Raw genomic sequence first — 8,136 nt, 5'->3', positions numbered from 1 at the left:
CGTGGTTAGTGATTCTGGAATTCCAAATCTATGAATAATATTCTCTTTTACAAAGTGAATGACATCCCTTTGTTCCGCTCTCTTCAAATGCACTGCTTCTACCCATTTTGTGAAAAAATCTATGGCCACAAGGATGAACGAGTGGCCTTTAGACGATGCCGGGTAGATTTTCCCTATTAAGTCCATGGCCCAACCCTTGAACGGCCATGGTTTGACAACGCTGTGGAGTTCATCCGTCGGAATTCTTTGGATGTTCCCGTGTTCCTGACATGGTTGGCATCCCTAGCATATTTGATGCAATATTTCAAGATGGATGGCCAATAGTAGCCATACCTCCTTATCAACCATCTCATCTTTATTCCAGATTGATGTGCTCCACACACTCCCTCATGAACTTGTTTCATGATCTCCAAAGTCTCTGGGAAACCTATGCATCTGAGGAGTAGACCATCTAACCCTTTCCTGTACAAATCTCCCTCCACTAAGACGTAATTTAGAGCTCTCATTTTTAATCCGTGTGGAATATCTCTACCGGTTGATTCTAGCACCTGTTTTATGTCATCCCTCCAGTTATCAGCTAAGTTTATATCCAAGTTGAGCGTGTCTACCTGAATCCCTCTTTGCTGAATTGAAGGGTGGTTTCTCTTCTGAATTAACACTAGCCTGTGTGTAAGTTCTGGAGACATCTTCAATCCCGAAGCAATCTGTGCCAGCTCGTCTGCCTCCCAATTTTCTTGTCTTGGGACATGTATTAATGACACTTCTACAAAATCATCTAGAAGTTGGGATGCCGAAGTATAGTACGGAGCCAAGGACAAACTTGTGCATTTGAACTCCCCTGATAGCTGTTTGAATACCAGCTGAGAATCCCCTGATATTAACAATTCTCTCGCCCCTAAATTTTCCAGGATTTCCAATCCAATGACCAGTGCTTCGTATTCCGCCTGATTGTTGGTGCATGGAAAAGCCAAATTAAAGGATAGAGCGGTTTTCACACCTCTTGGGGAGGTGATCACAATACCAGCTCCGGCTGCCGTCTCTGTACTTGATCCATCGAACTTCAACTCACATGGTCGAACTTCCACTCCACAAATTGGAAAACCAACCTGTTCTCCAATAAACTCATCAAGCGAAGGATGATCAGCTAAAAAATCGGCTATAGCTTTGCCTTTTACTGATTTTTGGGGGTAATAGGTCAATGTAAACTCGGCCAATGCTAAATAACACTTTCCAGTTCTCCCAGAGAGGATGGGTCTATTAAGCATATATTTGATCAAATCGGTTTTAGTCACCACAAGCACTCTTGATTGAATCAAATAATGTCTTAACTTAGTACATGCGTAATACAGTGTTAAGCATAACTTCTCAATCACAGAGTATTTTACCTCAACTGGAGTAAGGAATCTACTCAAATAATAGATAGCCTGCTCATTTCCTTCATTATTATTTTGAACTAGTAGACATCCAATTGATTCATGAGCAGCAGAGATGTATAATTTAAGGGGCATTCCATACATGGGAGGCATCAAAACAGGCGGGTTAGATAAATATCTCTTGATCACATCAAACGCTTGCTGATGTGAATCTTCCCACTTGAACTCCCCGCTGTCTTTGAGCTTCAACAACTGTGAAAACTCCTTCGTCTTCCCTGCAAGGTTAGAAATAAAACGTCTCAAGTAATTCACTTGCCCAAGAAAACGTTGTAACTCTTTCTTGTTCCTAGGCGGATTTGCCTCCATGATAGCTTTTGCTTTGTTTTTATCCACCTCGACTCCCCTTTGATGCACCAGAAATTCCAAAAAGTTTCCTGCTTTCACGCCAAAAGCACATTTCAATGGATTTAACTTCAACTCAAGTTGCCTCATTCTTTGGAAACTCTTCCTCAAGTGTTCAATGTGATCAGCAGCTTGTTTAGACTTCACAACGATGTCATCTATATATACTTCAATATGATGTCCTATCATATCATGAAAGATCGGGTTCATAGCTCTTTGATACGTGGCTCCCGCGTTTTTTAGCCCGAATGGCATGACAAGCCATTCAAACATACCAACAGCTCCTTGGCATCTGAATGCAGTTTTGTGAGTGTCAGTTTATGCTATTTTGATCTGATTGTAACCTGAGAATCCATCCATGAAGGATAACAACTCATGCCTAGCCACTGAATCAATCAACCTATCAGGTATTGGCATCACATGTACATCCTTAGGAGTTGCACAGTTCAAGTCTCGGAAGTCGATGCATATTCTGACCTAACCATTCTTTTTCATGACTGGCACAAAGTTCGAAAGCCATTCGGTATATCTGATTGGCTTTATAAACTTGACCCTCAACAGTTTCTCGACTTCCTCTTTTACTTTCAACTCGATTTCTTTTGACATGCGACGAGATGGCTGTTGAAATAGTTTGAAACCTTCTTTGAGTGGAAGTCGGTGTTCGACCAATTTTCGGTCCAACCATGGCATGTCATCATAACTCCATGCAAAACAATCTTTGTATTCTTTCAGCGCACTGATCAAATCTTGCTTCAACTGCTCTTCCAGTAGCTTACTCACATACACCACTTTTGGATTCTCAAGCTCCCCCAAGTTAATCTCTTCCAACAGGTCTTGTACTTCATGTTGGCCATCTTCCATTTGAGATGGCGCCATCAACAATTCATCAACTTGGAGTTCATCATCTTCGTATTCTTCTTCTTGGACAACCTCGGTTCCATAGGTGTCCCATGCTTCCTCCTCCTCTAATTTGTTCAGTACTTGCTGCACATGCGCCTTCTATATAGAGGTTGCAGCTACCTCTTTCCCTTTTTGGTTCATTTCAATCATCAACCTCCCCGATCAGAGGCTGAATTATAGGCCTAGGCGGCACGATAACAGTAGGCTTGAGGATTCTTTCCAACACTGAGCTTGGAGTTGGTGTTTGCATGTACAATGGACTTTCTTTCTTGCTATTGCTACGAATTTTGATAGGCCCAAAATCTCCATTGTAATATCTGGCCTCCACTGCACTTTCACTTGTTTGAAATGACTGTCCATCCGCTTCTACAACCTCCACATCGTCTACTTTCTAAAATAACAACAATTGGTGCATTGAGGACGGTATGCACTGGTTTGCATGGATCCAATCCCTGCCTAATAACGCTTGGAAGTTGGCGGTTAAATTTACCACGAAAAATGCACACAAAGACGACATGCTCCCCACATTAACATCAGCGGGGAATACCCCAATGGTCTTGGTGCTTTCCCCGGTAAACGCAGCAACAGAAACCTCAGTAGGAATCAAATCTTCTTCAGTTTTGCCTAGATTTCTTAACATTCTTACTGGAAGAACATTCACAGCTGAGCCATTGTCATTCAAAACCTTAGACACTAGTTTCCCATTGACATGGGCTTTGATGTATAGCGGCCTTATGTGCTTGGTCATAGCCGGTGTAGGCTTCTCAAGTAACACTTGTTTAGGCTTATTTGAGTGATCTTCCTTTAAAATCACTCTTGAACTCCTTTCAGGTAGTTTATTTGCATGTTCTTCGTTTTCTACTGATTCTCTGGGCATCAACTCCCCATTCTCTTCTTCTATCATTTTAAACCTCTCTGGTAGTATTACCACCCCTGTGGCACAATCCATAGTGATGTGAAACTGTCCAACGCAAAAATTAAATGTTTTTCTTATTTGATCATCCTCTTCGCTTAACAAATCATCATCATCCTCCAAAAACTTATCCTCAGTAGCCGATCTTCCAAACTTGAATTTACTCCCCACTGGCTCCCTGGAGACTGGAACATCAATTGTGGGTTCATTTCTCAACTTAGAGGACTCCTATCTTCTTGCAATAGCTCTTTCCCTCAACAGCCATCTCTTTTGAGTCCTATTTGGTGGCCTAGGGAACTTTTTGTGTTGGGCCACTCTCCATGACTCATCAAAATCACGTCTAGCAGGGAGCACATATCTAGTCTTTGCTCTCCTGCCCTCCTTCATTTTCTCTTTCGAAACTTCATCCACACGCCGATGTCTGTCCTGATCAGTTGATATGATGCGAATCCTCGTACGAATGAAAGCAAACACGATTAATTAGAATCGCGCCCTCAATTCAATAACGAACAAGGATCGATATTGTTGTCCCGATCTTTTGAAACAAGTAACGATTTGTGATATTCACCTCTAAGTGATTAAAACTTAGCAACAAATATCAACGATAATAACAATCGAATTTCAAACGAACCTTCAAAAAAACTTGTTTTGACAATCCGTGCGAAAAACAATCGACAAACGCCAGAAAGATGCAATCTTTGATAAGTTTGATTTTTGTGAAGAACAAAGCAAAAATGCCTTGCAAATTTGAGAGAAATCCTCAATATATTTGATATCAATCTGAATTGTTTCGTTCATGTCTATTACAATCATTATATAAACAATAAAACATGCAAAAAGTAGTGTAAAAAGTCATAAAGGAAGATGTAAATAAATTATACACGGAAGGTCGCGCGATGGCGCGCGGCATACTGCATTGCACCAGCCTGGGGCGCGCGGCAGTGCCAAATCACGCGCGATGGCGCGGTGGGCGCGCGGGCGCGCGCAGTTCTGCTCTGCGCTAGTGCGTGCTCCTGCACTGCTTCTGGCGTGCGCACAGTTCTGCACATCTGCGCTTGTACGTGCTGCTGCTTCTGCACATCTGCGCTAGCGCCTGCTGCTGCACTGCTTCTCTCGGGCCATTTTGCACTCATATGCTTGGTTGTTCGGGACTCCTTCATTATGTTATTTGTTGAACTCCACCACTTGCTTGGATATGCTTGATTCATCATTATTGAGCTTGAAGGTCCGAAACAACGACGCTCTCTAAATCTCCTTCCAATCGTTTGCACGCCACACTCGGTCAGATTCGTATCATGATACTTTCCTGGTTTCCACTTTTCGTGACTCAACTCTACATACGTTTCTCCTGTCCGAGTATCTCTGGTACAGCTCAAGAGACGATTTCCCTCTGAACCCTTGATTATCATGCACTGGTCTCTCGTAGAAATGTTGGTTCCTCGGTCTATAGGTCGCGGATTCACCAATATTTCTGGGGAAACGTTGCTGAACTGTTCTTACTCGATCAACATTATTCCTTCCATGACCTTCAAACAATTGACCCTTCGTGATCCAGCATTTCTTGATTATTCGGTCTTTCACTACAAAGGATCAAGCTTCTTTTCTCATTGAGAAGATCCCTCAAATCTGTCACATTCACATTAACCAAGGCTACTGGGGGAAAAGGATCATCATCCACAGCCATAGTCTTGTTTGTTAGGGAACTTCACGACTCCTTTGTTAATTCTGTCCTGCAAAATATTCTTGAACGCCCAACAAGATTTAGTAGCATGATTGTAGGAGTTCTGGTACTTACAATACACTCGACCTTTCAGCTCTTCTTTGGGTGGCATCCTGTGATCAGGTGGAAAGGTGATGAATTTTTCTTTTACCAAGAAATCGAAAACTTCCTTGGTCTTTGACACATCAAATGTATACTGCATATCTTTCGGGAGTTGGGAGTTGTTCTTCTTTTCAGGTTCTGCCAACTTCTTCTTTAGTATGGGAACTGTGCAAGAACCGACTGATTGAATTTCTGCCAATACTACATCTTCCACCTCCTGATAATAAGACCACATAGCAGTTCTCTTTTTGTATGATTCTTCCCGCAACAGTTCTTCGTATTCAGCAACTTTGCCAGCAAGCTCAAAGAAATCCTTGAACTCCATACCATGGAACTTCTTCCTTAATTCAAAATCCAGCCCCTTTTGTGCCATCTTCACGAACTCAGTCTTCGGTAGGAACACCTTGCACCTATTCTTCATTTTTTTGAACCTGTCGATAAAAGACTCTACAGATTCTCCTTTTTTTTGGGTGACTCTGGATAAATCGGCAATACACACTTCTGGCTCTGTTCTATAGAATTGAATGTGAAATTGTGTTTCCACCTCTTACCAACTCATCACTGAATTTCTGGGGAGTGAAGCATACCAAGCAAATGCAGTCCCTGTGAGGGAATTTGGGAATAGCCGCAACTTTAAATTGTTGAAGTTCTCCAATTTGGCTAACTCCCCGCACTGGATGGTAAACCTGGCTATTTGTTCCATGCTGGATTGGCCATCCTCCTCGGAGAATAAACTGAAATCATGAACTCTATAACCTCTTGGGTACGGATTATTCACGTCTATGTAGTCCGGGTATGGTTTGTGGAACTCTGGGCGGCCTATTTTTCTCAAAGCCGGCCCATACAGCTCTTGAACAGTTTCTCTCACTATCTCTTGATCAATCCCGTGGATGTTTCGAGCTGGGAGTTGGTGATGCTATTATTTTGCTTCCCGAGCTTGAAACCCTGCATTTAGACCAATATTACATCCTGGGAAGCCCCCATCTATTCCTTGATAATCCATGTGTGACATGTCTTCGTATGCTCCCGGTTGATACAGAGGATTTGTCACGCTGTACACCTGAGTAACAGGTTGCTTCGAGCTCCCCACTCTATGAGCACGTGGATATGGCTGAGCCCTCCCTTCTAAGGTTTCTTCTCTCTTGTGAGATGGTGTATACATTCTTTCTGGCTGATTTGGGAGAGTGAACTCCGGGCTGCGAGGATCGCTAGCCCTTGAGTTTCCAACTCCCTGGTCGAATTCATGGACTTGGTTGCTTCCCTGACCAGCTCTTTGATAGTGGTATTTTGCTCCCCTCGGGTAGACTAATTCGGTTTACTCAGTAGAGTCTTCAAACAGTCAGACATTGATTTAGATAATGCCATTGAGATTTCTTCAATCTTTATAGCAGTCAATTCTTCCATCACCCTGTTTGAAACTTGATCGTATGTAGTAGGAATCTGCAGATCTATTTCTTCAGCCTGTGGCTCAACAGTAGGTTGCTCTGGCTGTGGAACCTGAGTTCCCTCTTGATTAGCTAGAGACTCCCCACTCTCCTGATTGACGTTTTCTTTTCTCCTTGGCGGCATAGCGGTGGTCCCACTGGGCGTGCCAAAAATTGTTCGCACAATATTCGAGATTTGCGGGCGTGCCAGGTGCGAAAATGCATCGATTTGTGTGAAAAGATAAAATCTAACTTCTAAATACTCAAGCGACGTGAATTCTAAATTCGACCGTCGGTTCTAGTATCCTAAAACAACTATAACGCCAAAACGAAGAAAACTATTGGAAATTGATGGAAATAAACCCCTGACATAATTTTGAATTTACAAAAACTGTAGGAGTTCATCAAAATATGAAAAATATAATAAATTGTTGCTTATGTCTAAAACAAGAAGATCTAGAATGCTAGAAATATGTTGGAATGCTAAAAAACTAGTGTTTGAAGATTGAATTTTTAGCAGAGTATTTTGCAAGTTTTTGCTGAGTTGAGTTGTGTGTCCTTGTGTGTTGTCGATGTCCTCCTTTTCTTTCTAGCAACTGTGCGGTTCCTCCACTCTCCCATGAGCCCATGATCTTTCACATTACTTTCTCACGATCTGTTCCCTTCTTCCCACGATCTTTTCCATCTTCAGCGCTATGTGGTTGGTTGGACTTGGTAGAAATTAGTCCGATGCATTTGACGGGCCCATAATTTAATTGGGCTTGTAATTAAATTGGGCTTCCATAATTATTTATTTTTAACCCAAACACATATATTTTTGGAATTTACTAAAAAAATTCTGATTAATTATTTTTAATGCATTGATTAGATTGAAAATCATTTGCATGCAAATGACCATGCATATAGTTTGTTTATATGTATTATTTGTACATAATTTTTTTTATAGCTATACGTGAGAATATATATTTTAGTTTTTTCAATTTTCTCCTCACATGTAAAATGACGTGTGAAGTAGCTCATGTGATGCAATGGAAACAAATTTGGTTTCTTTTTTCAGTTAAACAATTTTACGTGACACACAATTCATGCATTTGTAAGAACCTAGCCCAACTTTACTCATTGTGGTTTCAATATGAATACATGTATCATAGTAAAACATGCAAAAAGAAGAAGCAATTGAGTTCAAATCAAAGCATAGGATTGATCTAGTCATCGGACGGAACACATTTATTATCGAGTACAATTCAAATCTCTTACCTTCGGGCCGAGGTCACGCAACTCCAGAAGATTGACGAAGAGATT

The sequence above is a fragment of the Primulina tabacum genome, chromosome 5 (assembly GCF_025594145.1).
Source record: "Primulina tabacum isolate GXHZ01 chromosome 5, ASM2559414v2, whole genome shotgun sequence".
NCBI lineage: Eukaryota > Viridiplantae > Streptophyta > Magnoliopsida > Lamiales > Gesneriaceae > Primulina > Primulina tabacum.
This window is presented reverse-complemented; position numbering follows the sequence as displayed.